The 18,829-nt window shown below is 46.5% G+C and overlaps 1 protein-coding gene across 1 annotated transcript in view; it reads left to right on the plus strand.

Moving 5' to 3' along the window:
- Positions 1-18,829, plus strand: part of LAMB2 (laminin subunit beta 2) — a 3,750,789-nt gene that overhangs the window by 65,752 nt on the left and 3,666,208 nt on the right. The window lies entirely within an intron of this gene.

Raw genomic sequence — 18,829 nt, forward strand, 5'->3', positions numbered from 1 at the left:
TGGGTTCAGTGATTTTTGTATCATTTTGGACTAATTCTGAGCATATCTGGGAGTTTCCACCCAGGTTCCTAACATAGCTGAAAAAGGCCTTATGATTGTCCTTTGAATCCATGGCAATTTTTCTCTCAAAATTGGCCTTAGTTGATTTTATGAGTGCTCGTATTTTTTTACTAATAATGATCAGGGGTGACTTCCCTTTTATGGATTTTGTTCTATCATGTAATAGCTTTCTCCTCTTATTGTAAAGTTTGTTAATGGCTGGGGTCCACCAGACTGGACGTTTGCCCTTTGTGGAAAGAGTCTTGCTTTTATTTGGGATTGCCTGATCCATGCAGTCCTGGAGGTGTTCATAGAAGGCATTTGTAAGGGCTTCCGCAGCTTGGGTTGTGGTTTCCACTGGCTCAGGGGCCTTGAAGGATACCACACCAGTCTTGAGTAGTGTGAAGTTTGCTTTAGAGAAGTTCTTCACTGTGAATGAGAAATATGAGAAAACTACAATGGTACCTAAAAAACACATGGTCTCAACACAGCCACAGTTTGGAAACAATAATACCACTAATTCCATGTCTGCAAAAGGAATTTCTGTGGTGGGCTGAAGCTTGCCAAACAAACACAGGTCTTCCATTCAGCAAGCCTCAAGCAAATCAAGTCATCACAACAGACGCCTCGGACTACGCCTGGGGGGCGCACATGACAGATCGGTGCATTCAGGGCAAATGGACCCAAAAAGAAAAGCACCTTCACATCAGTCAAAAAGAAATGCTAGCAGTAATAAATGCTATTACAGCCTTCAAGGACCTTCTACAACCAGGTGAGCTATTGATAAGAACAGACAACACCACAGTTATGTGGTACATAAACAAGCAGGGAGGAACACATTCTTATCCCCTATGCAGGCTGGCCATGTCACTTTGGAACATGGCCATGGACTTACAAATGGAACTACAAGCACAGTACTTGCCAGGCAAGGAAAACACGCTGGCAGACAACCTAAGCAGGAATATGACAGATCCACACGAATGGAAGTTGAATCCAAAAGTTTTTACAGAAATAATCCAAGAATGGGGAAGGCCAGACATAGATCTCTTTGCCTCCCACAAAAATCATCAATTGACAAAATTCTGCACAAGGATCTTCCATCCAAAGACCTGGAGAGTGGACGCTCTCTCTTTCAGTTGGACATTAATGACAGTTTATGCCTTCCCACCTCTTCCTCTGCTGCCCAAAGTCCTATTGAAGACCAGAGCAGACAGACCAAAGATGATCCTCATTGCTCCAGACTGGCCAAGGCAACACTGGTACCCACTCCTGAGGAGCCTGACGCATTCCCCACCATGGACCCTGCCTCTAATGCCTCTTCTTCTGACTCAGCACAGCTTCAAAACTCTTCACAGTCAGCTGAAGACACTCAATCTAGCCGCATGGAAGATTCCTTAGCATCACAGCAGGCCCTGCTCTCCAAGGAGGTGCAGGATGTCATTTTGGAGGCCAGAAGGCCATCAACTAGAAAAGCTTACTCTGCAAAGTGGAAATGTTTTTGTGTTTGGAATGAGAAAAAGGGCCCTGCCCTGGAAAACTGAATTTACCTCAAATACTACAATATTTGGCCGAACTGCTAAGCAGTGGACTTTCGTTCTCCTCCATCAAAATCCATGCCTCAGCCATTTCTGCAGAATACAACACTGATCCACCTTTATTCTCTCACCCTCTATTAAGACAGTTCCTCAGAGGGGCTAAGAATTTAAGACCTCCAAGAAAACAACCAATACCTGCTTGGGATCTTAATTTCATTCTGGAAAAACTGACTTTGCCCCCTTTTGAACCAGCTGCCTCATCAGATTTACAATATTTGTCCTGGAAAACAGCTTTCCTTCTGGCTATCACTTCAGCTCGTAGAGTTTCAGAACTACAGGCTCTTATGGCTGTCCAGCCTTTCATCATCTTCCATCAGGACAGAGTTTCGTTACGTACCAACCCGTCCTTTATGCCTAAAGTGGTATCCAGGGTAGCCTTAAATCAGGCCATACATTTACCTACTTTTATCCTAATCCTCAAAACAAAGGGAAGAGATTACTGCATTCCTTGGACATCCACAGACAACTGCGTTATTATTTGGACAGAACAAAGCCTTTCAGAAAATCAGAACAGCTTTTTGTGGCCTATGCGGTAGGAGCTTAAGGAAAGTCAATATCCAAACAGACAATCTCAAAATGGATAGCCCACTGCATACGCTTTTGCTATTCCTTTCATGGCAAAACTGTTCCTACAGGCATTAGAACTCATTCCACCAGGGCCACAGCCACCTCTGCAGCCTTCCTCAGAGGAGTTCCTACCAAGGATATTTTAGAAGCAGCCACTTGGAGTTCTGTGCATACCTTCTCTAAGCACTACAACCTACCATTATACTCCAAGTCTAGAGCAGGCTTTGCCACTGCAGTCTTGCAGGGCATTTTGGCTCCTCCTAGCTCCACCTAGTGCCTTCCACCCCTTTTCTTAGCTTTGGGATTCTACCCATCTGTTATGATTGCAGCTGTATGCACGATGAACATAGTACAGTTTTGTACCTACCATAAATGTAGATGTTCGAGTGCTAATAGAGCTGCTGTCCAGGTTTCCCTCCCTCCTTCCCCTCTAGGGGTATTCTTTTATGGTGTATTTGCTTGCAACTACTGTTTTTTGATTATATTGCATTGCATTATTACATTATTTTATGTATTGCCTTCCTTCTGGGGGCATCTGACATCTGGGGCAAGAAAGACTGAAGAAAATGGTGTCGGCTGGTTCTTTTATACCCCTGTCGCACTGACGTCAGGGAAGAGGCAACGACAACCAACGCCGGACCTAGACTTTGGAATTCGGCCGACCGAGGACCCGCCTGACGGCAGGAGAACCCATCTGTTATGACTGCAGCTGTATTAGCACTCGAACATCTACATTTATGGTAGGTACAAAACTGTACTTTCCTTAAATCTCAGGGAGCCTCTCCTGACACACGTAGTGATTTTTCCTCCAGAGACAGAGGGGGAAACAATAATAATAGACGCCGCCCTCATAGCAGAGGTGGTCCGCAGAACCAGGGCAACAGAGAATCTTTTTCTGATAAGCCCTTCCAGCATCCCTGAAGGGTTGCCCGGCTGTTCACCTCTGGAAGCATTCGGGGGAAGACTTTCACTGTTCCCAAAAGCTTGGCTAAATTTAACGAGACAGATGGGTGCAGTCCATTATGTCCAGAGGTTACAAAATTCCCTTCCATCAACTCCCCCCCTACAGTCAAACAAAATCCTTCCAGATGTGCCACCCAATCTAAAGGAGCAAGCAGTAATAGACAATGTTAAGTTGTCAATCTCGCCTTCATTCTTGCTTGATGGGTTCGGAGCCGATCCCTCGGCTCCGACTCGGCACTTGCTAAGCTCGAGAGTTTCTTCCACCAGCTCGAGGCAGCCCCATATCCCATGATGCAAGGCGGTAAGTATCCAGATCTCGTTTGCTGCTTCGCTTAGGAGGTCTTCTTTTACCAGCTCCTGGTAAGTTGTTCACTTTTGTGATTTTTCAAGCCCCTTTTTTAGTCTAAAACTAATTTTTTGATAGTTTAAATTTAATTTCTATCCCTTTCTGACAGAAATTCCCTGTCTCTTTTAATTTTTTGTTAGTCAATTCCCTATCCCATCCCCCCCCTGTTAGGGTGTGTGTGTTGGTGTTTTATAGAATACCTCTTGGTATTTTGTTTAATTTAATTTAATTTAATTTGACTGGTGTGTGTGTATTGTGTGTTCAGCACCATGTCAAAGGAGAGGGTTTCAGGTTTTAAGAAGTGTGACTCGTGCTGTCAGAAGATGTCTCTGACAGACGGTCACACTTCTTGCCTGTATTGTCTGGGCCCTCTTCACCTGCAGGACTCCTGTGCTATTTGTCACTCCTTCAGCCAGAGAGTCCTGCAGGAGAGACGAATAAGTTGATTCTTAGGGGCCTTCTTAAGCCGGAGGGCTCTCCGGCTAAGTCGGCTCCACCAAAATCAACAAAACCTGCCAAGGCCCAGGCTTCTGTATCTAAGCCTGCGGCCTCGGCTCGACTGCATTGAGTCGAGATCGGCTCCGGCTGGAGCCGATTCTGGATTGACAAAGCCGCACCGATGGCTATCGGTGCCGAATCTGTATTGTCCACTTCGATGTCGGCCCGATCGGTTCCGACACCCATGTGGCACAGGCATCAGTGTCGGCTCCGATCGGCTCCGACACCGTTACTGGTGGCTGTATCGGCTCGGCTGGAGCCGATACATCGAGACGTTCTGTCGGCTCCGAAGTCGGCGCCGACAGGATCTGTAGTATCGGCTCCGATGGCTCATTCCAGGAAGAGGTCGAGGTCTCCTTCCTTGGAGCCGATACTTCGGCTCGGCCGCCTCTTCTATCGGAACGGAGCCATCGGAGCCGATCTTCAAGGTCATCCAGGTTGTCAGATCATGACCTAGAGAGTGGTCAGTAGATTACTCAAGTCACAGGTACTGGCCCAAATGTTACACAGTCCGTCTCAGCAGGCGACTGTTGGTCCACACCCGTGACAGTTCCTCCTTCAACTCTACCCCAGAGTTTGGAGTTGGAGTCTTCGGGCATGGTTACTGCTACGGCTGGAGGACGGATACCCCTTCTGTTCCTTCAGCCTCTACTCTTATCTCCTCTTCCTTAGAGGGATTCGTGGTCGGGCTTCCATGGTCTCCTCCGAGGGGTGAGTGGCATCGGACCCTTGTCCGAACCCGCTCTTCCCCTTGGAGCCTCGGCCTTGGTGAGCTCGGCTCCGACATCTGCCTCGGAGACTTCCCTTCGGTGGTCCCTGGAGTTCCTAGCTCTTGGAGCGGGTTCTCTCGGACCTGCCTGGGAGGGAGCATTCGAGGTGATGAAGAGTGTACTGGCCACTGGTATCAGTCAGCAGTCTGTTCCCGTAGCTCCTCCCTCTATAGTACCTGTTGACATCTCTGCCACTTCTCTTGCTACAGGGCCCAGAGATCCTCCGCCTCAGGTTTCCCCATTGGGAATTTCCCCCTCTTCCGAGGATTCTCCTGATGTTTCGGGAGATCCTCCTAGGAAGAGGACTTGTAAGAGGAAGCATGTAGACTCCCCCGAGTCTGTCACTTCGGATACTGACTTTGATGAGTCAGAGGGATCCCCTAGATCCCCCTCTGAGGATGTCTCCTTCTCAGACATCCTAGAACTTCTGAAACAGAGGGGAAACTGGCCCACCAACAATCCCTCTGAGGATGAGTCAGTATACCTAGAGGCGTTTGGATCTTGGCCCTCCACCTCCTGGGTGTCTCCGCCTTTTGACCCCCTTATGCAAGTTATTGCACGAAAGGCGTGGGCAGCTCCTGACTCTGTAGAGCCAGTCCCTAGGAGGCCTTCAAAATTTATCACTGCCCCGAGTGATAAACAATTCCTTACCAAGGGTGTCCCCGCTGATGCCATGGTGGTGGCTGCGGCCACCAAAAAGGAACTTGCAGATCCTTCCGTGCCCGTCCATCCTCCTAATAAGGACTCTAGGACCATGGATAGGTACGGCAAGCGGATGTTTTCCTCAGCGACCTTTGCTATGCGTTCGCTGAATTATCTTTGTCACTTCACCAGACTCCAGAGAGATATCCTGAAGGAGCTGGGAGAAGTAGTTCAGGATCCTACAGCTGCAGGGGCTCAAGAAAAGATTGCTTCGCAGCTAGGAACCCTCAATTCCATTGCTAACTCCTCCATGCGGCTAATATCTTATGCTGCGGATGGAGCGAGTAGAGCCGCAGGCACAGGTGTGGCTCTTAGGCGCCAAGCCTGGATGCGGCTATGTGATTTTCGGATCCCTTTAAGGCGTCCTTCACAAATTCTCCCTTTGATGGGTCAGCTTTGTTTGGCCCTCAGGTGAAGGAAACCTTGACCAGGTGTGAGCAGGACGGCAAGACTCTTTCTGCTGTTGGAGTCCGTTTTCCACCCCTTCTAGGCCTTATCCCAAAGGACAGAAGGGTGGGAAGATGTGGTTCCGTAAATCCCAAGGAGTCACGCCGATTCACGTGGTCAGTTTACCCCTAGATGCAGAGGGGTAACAACAACAGACGCTCTAGAGGCAGAGGGGGTCCTAAGAACCAGGGAAACAGGGAGCCTCTCTGATAAGCCCTTTCAGCATCCCTGAGGTGTTGCCCGGCTGTCCCTCCTTGGAGGCAGTCGGGAAGATTATCACTGTACCCAGAAGCCTGGCATTCCCTCACTCAAGACAGATGGGCACAGTCGATCATATCCAAGGGTTACATAATTCCTTTCGAGGAAAGTCCTTCCCCTCAAGTTCCCTTCCAGATGTACCACCCGGTCTAAGGGAGATTGCAGAGTTAGAAATCAAAACTACTGCAAAAGAGCCATTCAGCCAGTTACAATAGACCATTCAGAGCCGGAATCTACTCAAGGTTCTTTTTGGTCCCCAAAAGACGGGAGACTGGAGACCAATATTGGATCTCAGCAGACTCAACAAGTCTGTCAGGAAGACAAGATTCGAATGGTCACTCTTCAGTCAATTCTGCCCTTCTTACAGAAGGACAACTGGATGTGCTCAATAGATCTTCAGGATCATGCTATCACATCAAAATTCACAGACGCTCCAGGAGATTTCTCCGCTTCGGCTGGGGTCCAGTCACTTCCAGTTCAGAGCCCTGCCCTTTGGTCTCACTACAGCCCCCAGAGTGTTCACCAAATGCATGGCAGTGGTCACGGCTCACCTGAGACGTCAAGGATTCCAGGTGTTTCCGTATCTCGACGACTGGCTCCTGTCAGCCACCACCAGGCATCAGCTTATACAAGCCAGGGATTACACAATAGACCTTTGTTCTCATTTAGGCATCTCAATCAACTTGAAAAGTCATCCTTATCGCCCTGCCAGTCTATTACCTTCATAGGCGCAAACTTAAACACTGTTCGGATGTCAGCTACCCTTACAGAACAAAGAGTTTCAGACATTCAGACTCATGTCAGGATCATTCTGGCCAGCAAGAAAGTACAGGCCAGAATGGTTCTAAAGGTATTAGGTCTCATGGCTGCGGCCATTACTCTTCTTCCCCTGGCTCGATTCTACATGCGCCTCCTTCAGTGGATGCTGTTCACACAGTGGTCATACCAGCAACTCCCAATGTGTCACCAGATTCTGGTGACACAAACATGCAAAGAACATCTTGCTTGGTGGATCACATCGTCTCAGGTTCACCAAGGCAGGTGCTTTGTACCTCCGTCCCCGATAGCCACTGTCACCACGGATGCCTCCCTGATCAGGTGGGGGGGTCATTATCAGGGCAGGATGGTTCATGGGACGTGGCAACCGTTCGAGTACCATCTGCACATAAATGTCCTGGAGATGAGAGCAGTGCTTTTAACGTTGCAAGCCCTCAACGACTTTCTTCCCGTAGGGACAATTGCAGTCCACACAGACAACATGTCTGTAGTTTGGTATATCAACAAACAGGGCGGAACCAAGTCCTACCCCTTGTGTCGAGAAGCGCTCAGACTATGGCAATGGGCGATCTCCTCTCATCGGTTTCTGGTAGCAACGCATATCCCTGGGAAAACCAACATTATAGCGGACAGATTGAGCAGAGCTATTCTCATGCCTCACGAGTGGTCTCTCAAGCAATCCATAGCGGAAGAGATTTTTCTGGAATGGGGTCGTCCATGTTGCGATCTTTTGCTACTCCCCAAAACAGCAAATGTCCAGACTTCTTCAGCCTCTTCCCTCTATCAGGCCATCCCCCCAGAGACGCTCTGACCCAGGATTGGCCCCAGGGACTTCTTTATGCCTTCCCTCCATTTCCTCTGATCCCTCAGGTGATCCAGAAAGCTACCGCTTTGAGAGCCAAATTGATTCTCATTGCCCCTTACTGGCCTCGACAAGTTTGGTTCCCGTTCCTCCATCATCACCTTTTGGTGCAGCCGTGGTATCTGGACCCAGTGCCAGATCTACTGATTCACCAATCCGGTCAGCTGCACCGGTCAATCCCTTCTCTCAACCTCACAGCATGGTTGCTCCACTTCCTTCCTTAGCCAGGCTTCCTTTGATCTCTAACCCAGTTAGAGACATCATAGTAGCTTCACTAAAATCCTCTACCAGGAGGATTTACACAAGCAAATGGAAGCGTTTCTCTTATTGGGCTAAGGCCCAAAATATTGATCCTTTACTGCCCCTGTTCAGGCAGTTCTGGACTTCTTAGCAGAGATTTTTCATGCAGGCTCCTCTTCTTCCACAGTCAGAGTTCAGTTGGCTGCTATTTCTAATTTTCATGTCGGGATAGCAGATCATAATATTATGTCCCATAGGCTCTGCAGGGCCTTCTTGAAAGGAATTTTCCTACTAAAGCCTCCAATCAGGAATCCTCCTCCTCAGTGGGATCTAAATTTAGTGCTGACATCCTTGATTCTTCCCCTTCGAGCCAGCTGTTTCTTGTTCCCTGAAATATCTTTCTTGGAAAACTTTATTCCTAGTGGCTATTACATCTGCCAGGAGGGTGTCTGAACTTCATGCTCTTCGGTTCGACCCCTATTTGATTTTTCACAAAGACAGAGTATCTTTGAGAACTAATCCATCCTTTTTACCTAAGGTCGCTTCAAAAACAATCTGAATCAATCCATTGATCTCCTGTATTTTTCCTAACTATTCAGATAGAGCTGAACAAAAGCTACATTATCTTGACGTCCACCGTCAGCTTAGATATTATTTGGACAGAACAAAAAAATTTAGAAAATCTGATCAACTTTTTGTTTCCTATGCGGATAATAAAAAAGGCCTTCCCGTTTCTAAAGTGACTTTGTCCAGATGGCTTTCTTCGGTCATCACTGAAATTTATACGATCAGGGGAAAACAGCTGTGCTCGAAACCTAAAGCACACTCAACTAGGAGTTTAGCTACTTCTACAGCTTTTCAAGCTAGACTGCCTTTGGACACTATTTGTGCAGCGGCCACTTGGGCCACTCCTCACACTTTTGTTTCCCATTACAAATTGGACTTGGCCTCCAGGGACAGAGCCAGTTTTGGCTCTACAGTCCTCAAGAGTTTGTTCCATTGAGCCACCCAGGATAGAGGTGCTAGGGACGCGGTCCCATCAAGCAAGAATGAAGGCGAGATTGACAACTTAACATTAAGAAGTTATGTACCTACCATAACGTTCCATGTTAGTTGTCTTCTCGCCTTCTTTCTTGACCCTCCCTCCTTCCCCTGGCCTGGACAGACCTTGTATAAGAAACTATTATGCTAAAGACCATTCAGACCTGGTCCTTTTTACATCTGTAAGTTTCTTCTTCCTTTGGGAAGTATTGTATGCTTGGTGCTATTGCCCTTTGTTTACAAACGAGATCTGGGTACTTACCGCCTTGCATCATGGGATATGGGGCTGCCTCGAGCTGGTGGAAGAAACTCTCGAGCTTAGCAAGTGCCGAGTCGGAGCCGAGGGATCGGCTCCGAACCCATCAAGCAAGAAAGAAGGCGAGAGAAGACAACTAACATGGAACGTTATGGTAGGTACATAACTTCTTATTTCAAAAGTGCTAGAAAAAAGAGGCATCCAGGAAGTCCCCACAGACCAGCACGGATCCGGAACTTACTCAAGGCTCTTTTTGGTACCAAAAAAGACAGGGGACTGGAGACCGATTCTGGATCTCAGCAGACTAAACAAGTCTGTACAAAGAACAAAGTTTCGGATGGTCACGCTGCAGTCTATTCTACCCTTTCTGGGTCAGGACAATTGGATGTGCTTGATAGATCTTCAGGATGCGTACTACCATATCAAGATGGACAGACGCTCCAGGAGATTTCTTCGCTTTCGGGTGGGGGCCAGTCATTACCAGTTCAGAGGTCTGCCCTTTGGTCTCACCACAGTCCCCAAGGTGTTCACCAAGTGTATGGCAGTGGTCACGGCTCACCTGAGACATCAAGGATTCCAGGTGTTTCCATATCTAGGCGACTGGCTCCTCACTGCTACCACCAGGCATCAACTCCTACAAGCGCGGGATTATACAATCACATCCTGCACCCATCTAGGTATTACAGTAAATTTCAAAAAAATCTGCCTTGTTGCCCTGTCAGTCTATCACTTACATAGGAGCAGACTTAACACAAGGGATATGTTCGCAAGGTTACCACTAGAAAGAGTGTCCACAATTCGCCAACAAGTGCAAATTCTAATGCAGAGCAAAAGGATCCAAGTCAGATATGTCCTTCAAACTCTGGGCTCCATGGCAGCGGCCATTCTTCTAATCCCACTAGCGCGCTTCCACATGAGAATTCTTCAGTGGCTTCTTTTCACACAGTGGTCCTTCCAAGAGCTACCCATGTCTCACATGATCCTTATCATGGAGGCATGCAAAAGACACCTTTCTTGGTGGATGGCCTCCCCATTAGTTACTCAGGGAAGGCCTTTCATACAACCCTCTCCGGTAGCCACAGTGACGACAGACGGCTCCCTGATAGGGTGGGGGGCATTATCTGGGCAGGACAGTCCAAGGCACTTGGCAACCTCACGAGTACCATCTGCATATAAATGTCCTAGAAATGAGAGCCGTGCTCCTAGTGTTGCAAGCTCTTCAAGACTCTCTTCCTTCCGGGACCATTGCAATTCAAACAGACAACATGTCAGTGGTGTGGTACATCAACAAGCAGGGCGGAACCAGATCCTACCCCCTGTGTCGAGAAGCACTCAGACTTTGGCAGTGGGCGATTTCCTCTCAACGTTTTCTGATTGCGACGCACATCCCTGGGAGATCCAACGTCATAGCGGACAGGCTCAGCAGAGCTATCCTCATGCCTCACGAGTGGTCTCTGAATCAGGAAGTTGCAGATCTTATTTTCCGCAAATGGGGACAGCCTTGCTGTGATCTTTTTGCCACCCCCTTCAACAGCAAATGCAGCAACTACTTCTCCCTTCTTCCGCTTTCAGGTCACATACCCAGAGACACTGTAGTCCACGATTGGCCTCAGGGACTTCTTTATGCTTTTCCTCCATTTCCCCTGATACCGAAACTCATACAGAAAGCAAAATCGTTGGGTTGCAAAATGATTCTCATTGCCCCCTACTGACCTCGACAGATATGGTTCCCGTTCCTGCACCATTACCTTCTCAATCAACCCTGGACTCTGGACCCAATTCCAGATCTCCTGATTCATCAATCAGGCGGGTTGCATCAATCCCACCAAACTCTCCAGCTCACAGCTTGGTTGCTCCACTTCCAACCTTAGCCAGGCTTCCCAGCATTTCCCCAGCAGTACGTGAGATTATCGTCTCCTCTCACAAGTCTACAGCAAGGGGTTGGGAGGGTGGCCTAAGGGGTTGGGAGGGTGGCCTAATGGTTAAGGTGTTTGCCTTACAAACGCAAGGTGCAGGGTTTGAGTCTCACAAGGGATAATTGGCTAGGCTTAAAATGGCCCGCAAGAGCAGTCAGCCTAGTACTAACCTATGAACCTATAAAAACTTATGCTAGCAAATGGAAACGTTTTTCTTGTTGGGAGGAGTCTAGGAATGTGGATCCCTTCTCAGCCCCACTCCACAGAATTCTGGAATTCCTGGCACAACTGTTTCACTCCGGGGCCGCTTCCGCTACGATTAGGGTACAATTAGCGGCCATTTCTAATTTTCATATTGGTTGGTCAAATTCTAACATTATGCCTCATAAGCTCTGTAAAGATTTTTTGAGAGGAACATCTCTTCTTAGACCTCCAGTGAGAGATCCTCCTCCCCCTTGGGACTTTAATTTAGTCCCCTTTTGAACCAGCAACTTCCTGCTCCATCAAGTTTCTATCTTGGAAGACACTCTCTGGTAGCTATCACTTCAGCTAGGCCTGTCTCAGAACTTCAGGCACTATATGTTCGTCCTCCCTACCTGGTGTTTCACAAGGACAGAGTTGCTCTGAGGACTAATCCTTCATTTCTTCCTAAAGTCTGCTCAGAAAATAATTTAAACCAATCTATAGATCTCCCTGTGTTCATCCCAAATCATAGCAACAAGGCAGAGTACAAACTTCACCAATTGGGCATTCATAGACAATTGCGTTTTTGCCTGCACAGAACTAAAGAAATAAGAAAGTCAGACCAATTATTCCTTTCTTATGCTTAAACAAACAAGGTCTCCCAGTTTCCAAGGTGACCTTATCCAGATGGTTGTCCCACACTATTACTTTTATTTATCAGTTAAGGAACAAAGAGTTACCAATTAAACCGAATGGTCATTCTACTAGGGCATTAGCCACCTCCATAGCCTTTCAGTCTAGGTTGCCCATGGAGTCCATCTGTGCAGCTGCCACTGACTCACAGCATTCTTCTGCATAGCTCTACCAGCCTTTTTTGATAGCTTATCTCCCTCCTGCAGCCTCCCCAGATAAATTCAAGGAATGCTTCAATCATCCAGTAAAGTAATTTAAACATTACAAGAAGCTTGTAATATTAGGATATGATAATGTAAATTTACTAGGATCATCCAAACTTGATATTATTGATGTTTTAACAAAAAACAACCCTATACAAGTTCTAAAACAGCCCAGCCAGACCCAACCTGTGGTCTAATAACCATACCTTAGTTGACTTATTTATGATCGACACCCCAAACCTGATCTTTTCTGTCAGGTACTTAACATAGAGGGTTAAGGCTGTGAGGTGTTAACAACCTGCTTCCTGTAGTCCAGAGTTTGAGTCCTTCAGCCAGTGCTGTTACTCTGTGCAAGTCTCTTAAAGCCACAGTGCTTTAGGGGAAGTTTGGAAATTGGTCTAGGTTCCTCAGTCGTCTGCTGTGCTGCATTACTAGTAACTGCCTCTGAATATGTCTCCATCCTCCTTCTACCTCTGAAGGATCAGTCTGCTGTTACTTTTAAGTGCAGTATCCTCAATAGAAAACCCCCTTCGGACCTAAAAACAAGCCACCCTGGTGGAATCATAAAGACAGTAGGCTGTATAACAGAAGGAAGAAAATCTTGGCAATAATTATGAGGTGCAGCACCTGGCAGGATAAAAGCACACCCATCCAACTAAACAAACAACTCAGAGGACAAATAAAGTCTACCAAAGACCAAGGACAGTCACAAAGTATTTTTTAGATATGTCTGAAACCTCAAAGGCAATACACAATTGTGTGCAGAGTTCATTGTAAATGGAGCCACCTATACCGAGTCAGAAGATGTAGCAAACCTACTGGACAACAAATTCAGTTCCAGCCTTACCCCTCTCTTCCCCTCAACCTTCCCTCAGGAAATGCCATCAAATATAACTCCCCCTGTTATCATTAACTCTCTAAGGCCAAGAACACTGCATTAGTGGGTCCAGACAGTATTCCAGGATGCCTTCTAAATAGCATGAAACATGACCTCTCAGGCCCTTGGGAATTGATATTTAACAGCAGCTTCCAAACAGACTTTGTGCCTCATGATTGGAGAACAGCAACAGTCATCCCTCTGCACAAAGGCGGGCCATCTACAGAACCTGGAAACTACAGACCCATAAGTCTCAGTAGTCTTGTATGCAAAGCCATGGAAAATTCTCGTGGAAATGATGAATAATGATATAGTAAACTCCAGACACCGGACCCAATCCAGTTTGGTTTTATCAAGGGCAAGTCATGCTTACTTAACCTGGTGGACTTCTTTGAGAATGTCACCAAAGCAGTGGATAAGGGCAAAATGGTTAACATTGCCTACCTTGACCTGGCCAAAGCAGTTGACACAATACCCCACTCAGGCATTGTTGACAAACTCAAGAGTTTAGGTACAAACTCGTATGTCATCCAGTGGATAGCCAACTGACTCACTGACAGGACCTGGGAAGTTAAAATTTGGGAGTCCACCTCTACAAAGAAGGCAGTCATAAAGTGGAGTCCCTAAGGGATCAGTCCTTGGACCACTCCTTTTTGGCATTTACTTTTGTGATGTCAAGGCCAATGTCAGTGGCCTCTGGCTGACTAAATTTGCAGATGATCGCAAATTACGAGCTGCCATTAAATCCCACACTGACACAAATGTTCTCCATGAAGGGCTGACACAGACAAACGACTAGTGTCAGAGCCATGGACTAAAACTAAATGCTAAGAAATGTATAATAGTATCCTTCAGGAAGCCATCCAACCCTGGTAACGATCATATTGACAACACATGCCTTAGAGTTGATCCAGCAGTCAGGGACTTGGGGACACACACATAGACAGTAATCTAGCCTTTGACCATCTCGTGTTTGCAGTAGTGAGGAAATCATTCTATGTTGTGCAACTTATAGGTGCATAGGTGTGTGCTAGGCTAACGGCCCAGGAGCCTTTACAAGCCTAGCTCATAGGATTATCCTGGCATCATGCCACCCAACATTAGTTCCCAGTGCCTCTGTCGAGTAGAGCCACTGGAGTGATCCCTGGGATGAATTTTCTATTTCCCATCCACTCATCTAGATTTCTCCTGAAGAGGGCTAGTGAGGTGCTCTGTTTGACATGTATGGGAAATTTATTCCATAGCATAGGCAGTCTCTGGGTTATGAACCAGTCCCTCCAGCATGTTCTGTTGATTGTGATAATGAGGTAGAGGTCTCTGGAGCATGTGGTGCACAGAGATTGGGATTTCTTTAGATGTAGCATTTCTAACAGAGCTGGGTCAGACATGGCTTTGTAAGTTAAGCAGAGATCCCCTCTAAGTATAAACAAAGGTATAGCATCTAGGTCCAAGGAAGTCTTTGTTCCACTGTATTCGGCATTCATCAGACCTGTCATTGAATAAAGTGCCCCCTTTGGTATGTACCTAACATATCCAACAAATGGAATGTCCACGGAGGTTCCTCACTAAAATACTACAGGGCATAAGTAAAATGTGCTATGCAGACCGCCTCAATGCCCTATCCCTGCATTTTGTCTCCTACATGCTGTTGAGGGGATATCTGTGCCTGGCATGCAGAGCATTGTCAGACTCCACTCTGGTGGACCTCCTACATATCAGCAAAACAAACAGCACCAGAATTACCCATTCTAAAGACTTAAACTTTGCCTGTGATATAAATAAGACCTGCTGGAGAGACAGGTATGTATCCCAGAGACTACCCTGTCTCTGGAACAGGCTACCATTCATATGAAGCCGGGTTCCTCCCTAACTCAGTTCAAGTGTAACTTGCAAATTGGTTGGGGAACAGGAAATTCATCCCTGGCTTGGCACCTATATCTCTAATGGACAGTGGCAACCTGTAAATGGTTCATCTCCCAAGCCCCTGCTTACACCTATCACGGGTACCAGAACTTGTCAGAGATTTAAGATGCATGGCTAGGCTTAAAAAGGCCCTTTTGGTCATTAGCCTAGTAAACACCTATGTACCTACAAACCTAATTACCTTTTAGCCAAAGTATTATAAAAACATATAAGACTTGCAGACTGAGGCTCCAGCATTTGGATTCCAGTAATAATTTGCTGTGATCCTAAATTAGCTGCAGAATTGATTTCCAACTTTCTTTTTAAAACTCCTAAAGTAAAAAAAAAATATTCATCTCCAGGCTGTACAGATCTAGGCTGAATCACTGGATTACCAAGGAGGTTAAAAGCTGCATTCAAGTTGAGACACAAGTGGAAAAGAAAAACCATAAAAGGTTCACTAATCTTAAGAAATCTAGCAAACAAACACACTAAATGTCACAAGCCTTTGCATCTACAAGTCCAACAAAAATGTCATCAAAACCACTCCATACAGTTCTGGAAATTAGTAAACCGGGCAACTTGTCAAGGTACAAGCAGCAGCCATAACAACAATAAGTCCGATGTCTCATCCTTAAGATGGTTAATGACTTCCATGAGGGTTTTACAGCTTTCTGAAATTAATAGGCCAATCTCCAGTGTACCTCTACAAACCACTGTACCACCTGCTTTCATCTATGCTTTTTCATGTCATCAAAGGAAATGGGTATATTATTACTGCAGATTCCAGTAGACTGTCTATCTGAATCAAACATTCTCCACCCTTGGTTTACCAAGATGGCCAGTGAATATGTAGCTCTCTCTTCATTTCAAATGTTTAATTCACTACTGACATAATGCTATCTGTTTGGAAAGAGGCAGTAGGTCATCCTCTTCCAGAAGTGTCCAAGCCTGGTATTGCCAATTATTTTAGAGCTGTCTTCATCTTACCTGCTTTTAGTAAAATGCTACCAAAGTTGTATACGCTTAGCAAGATACATTCAACAATACATTCTACTTTCTTCTTGTTAGCATGGACTCTGGGTAGGCAGAAAACACCATCACCATCATTTATACATTAGCCAAAGACAGTCTTCTAATTATGATCAAAGACAAGCTAACAGAACCAATTTTATAGGTTCATAGGTTCATACTAGGCTATCTGCCCTAGGGCATTTATAAGCTTAGCCAGAGTGTGTTTGGCTTTCGCCACCCATTTTAAAATAATTTTGCTATGCCCTTTTTCGAGGTTAGTATACTGTGCCTCTGTCTAACAGTGACACAGAAGTGATACCCGGGGTAAACCTACGATCTCCCATCCACTCATCAAGATTCCTCTTGAAGAGAGTCAATGAGGGACTCTGCCTAACCTGGACTGGGATTTTATTCCAGAGTGAAGGGAGTCTCTGGGTTATGAATCTGTCCCTCCAGCATGTCCTATTTATTTCACTGCTGAGGTTCAAGTTTCTCGAGTGCGTAGCTCGATGGGATTTGGATTTTCTGAGGTGCAGCATGTCCATTAATTCCGGGTTGGACATGGCTTTATACGTCAGGCACAGATCACCTCTGAGCAGGCGGTATGCCACTGAGTAGAGCTGGAGTTTCTTTAACCGGGCAGCATATGGCATCTGTTTGAGCCCTTTGATCCTCTTGGTGAGGTACTTTAGGGGTCTTTCCTGTTGCTGCAGGTGTCTGGTAAGGTACATCCCAAAAGGGGCATTGTACTCAATTATGGGCCTGATGAGGGATGAGTAAAGAGGCACGATTACCTCCCCTGATCTAGATGTGAATCCCTTCATGATTAGGTGCTCTATATAAAATGTTTTCCTAACTACTTTGGCCACGTGGTTGTCAAATGAAAGATTGCTATCAACTTGGGTCCCCAGGTCCCTAATTACTTCTTCTGTACTTAATGGATTACCACCTATGTGGTAATTTGTGGGCACTTTGTTTTTGCCAAAGGGGATGACTATACACTTTTTGGCGTTTAGCTTGAGGCCATGGCTCTGGCACCAGTTGTCTGTTTCTATGAGGCCCTTTTGGAGGATGCTTGTGTCGGCTGAAGTGTCGATTATGGCGCCCAGTTTGCAGTCATCTGCAAACTTGGTCAGCCACAGTCCTTCCGTGTTGGCCTGTACCTCCGAGAAATATATACCGAACAAGAGAGGTCCCAGGACTGAGCCTTGTGGGACGCCACTTGTAACTGATTTGGAGTCTGACATGGCTCCAGCAATTCTAACCATGTGGGTTCTGTCCTTGAGCCAGTTTGCAACCCATCTAGTGACATAGGGGTTTATATTTAAGCTGGTGAGCTTATCTATCATGCCCGAGTGGGGTATTGTATCGAAGGCTTTTGCGAGGTCCAGGTAAGCTGTGTGGACTACCTTCCCCTCGTCAATGGCCTTAGTGACTGTTTCAAAGAAATCAACCAGGTTTAAGAGGCAGGATCTGCCCTTAACAAAGCCAAACTGGGTAGGATCCAGTGTCTGTAGGTCCCCAATATCTTTATTTATGAGGTCCATGAAGATCCTTTCCATAGCTTTGCAGACCAAGCTAGTCAGGCTTATGGGGCGATAGTTTCCAGGATCCGTTGAGGCACCACCTTTGTGGAGAGGGACCACTGTTGCTGTACGCCACTCTTTGGGTACATATCCTGTAGTAAGGCTGAGATTGAACAGTAGTTTTATGTTTGGGTTTAGCTCTTCTTGGAGTTCATGTAGGGCGCAGCCCGGGACACCATCTGGTCCCATTGATGCTGTGTTTTTTGCTTTGGAGAGGGCAACTCTTACCTGAGCATCTGAGATGTCAGGGGGGCAGCACTCTGCTGGGATAGATATTTGCCCTTTGGTGGGAAAGGGGGGGGGGTTTGCGCTGAACCTGTCAGCTAGGATGTTGGCAATGTCTGTGGGTTCGGTGTATTTTTTGTCATTTTGGACTAATTCTGAGCATATCTGGGAATTCCCACCCAGGTTCCTAACATAACTAAAGAAAGCCTTGTGATTATGTCAGTGGCCTTAGTGACTGTTTCAAAGAAATCAACCAGGTTTAAGAGGCAGGATCTGCCCTTAACAAAGCCAAACTGGGTAGGATCCAGTGTCTGTAGGTCCCCAGTATCTTTATTTATGAGGTCCATGATGATCCTTTCCATAGCTTTGCAGACCAAGCTAGTCAGGCTTATGGGGTGATAGTTTCCTGGATCCGTTGAGGCACCACCTTTGTGGAGAGGGACCACTGTTGCTGTACCCCACTCTTTGGGTACATATCCTGTAGTAAGGCTGAGATTGAACAGTAGTTTTATGTATGGGTTTAGCTCTTCTTGGAGTTCATGTAGGACGCAGCCCGGGACACCGTCTGGTCCCATTGATGCTGTGTTTTTTGCTTTGGAGAGGGCAACTCTTACCTGAGCATCTGAGATGTCAGGGGGGCAGCACTCTGCTGGGATAGATATTTGCCCTTTTGGTGGGAAGGGGGGGGGAGTTTGCGCTGAACTTGTCAGCTAGGATGTTGGCAATGTCTGTGGGTTTGGTGTATTTTTTGTCATTTTGGACTAATTCTGAGCATATCTGGGAATTCCCACCCAGGTTCCTAACATAACTAAAGAAAGCCTTGTGATTATCCTTAGTGTCCTGTGCAATTTTTCTCTCGAAGCTGGCCT

This window comes from Protopterus annectens, chromosome 7.part1 (genome assembly GCF_019279795.1).
Source record: "Protopterus annectens isolate FY-2018-M chromosome 7.part1, PAN1.0, whole genome shotgun sequence".
Lineage (NCBI taxonomy): Eukaryota > Metazoa > Chordata > Ceratodontiformes > Protopteridae > Protopterus > Protopterus annectens.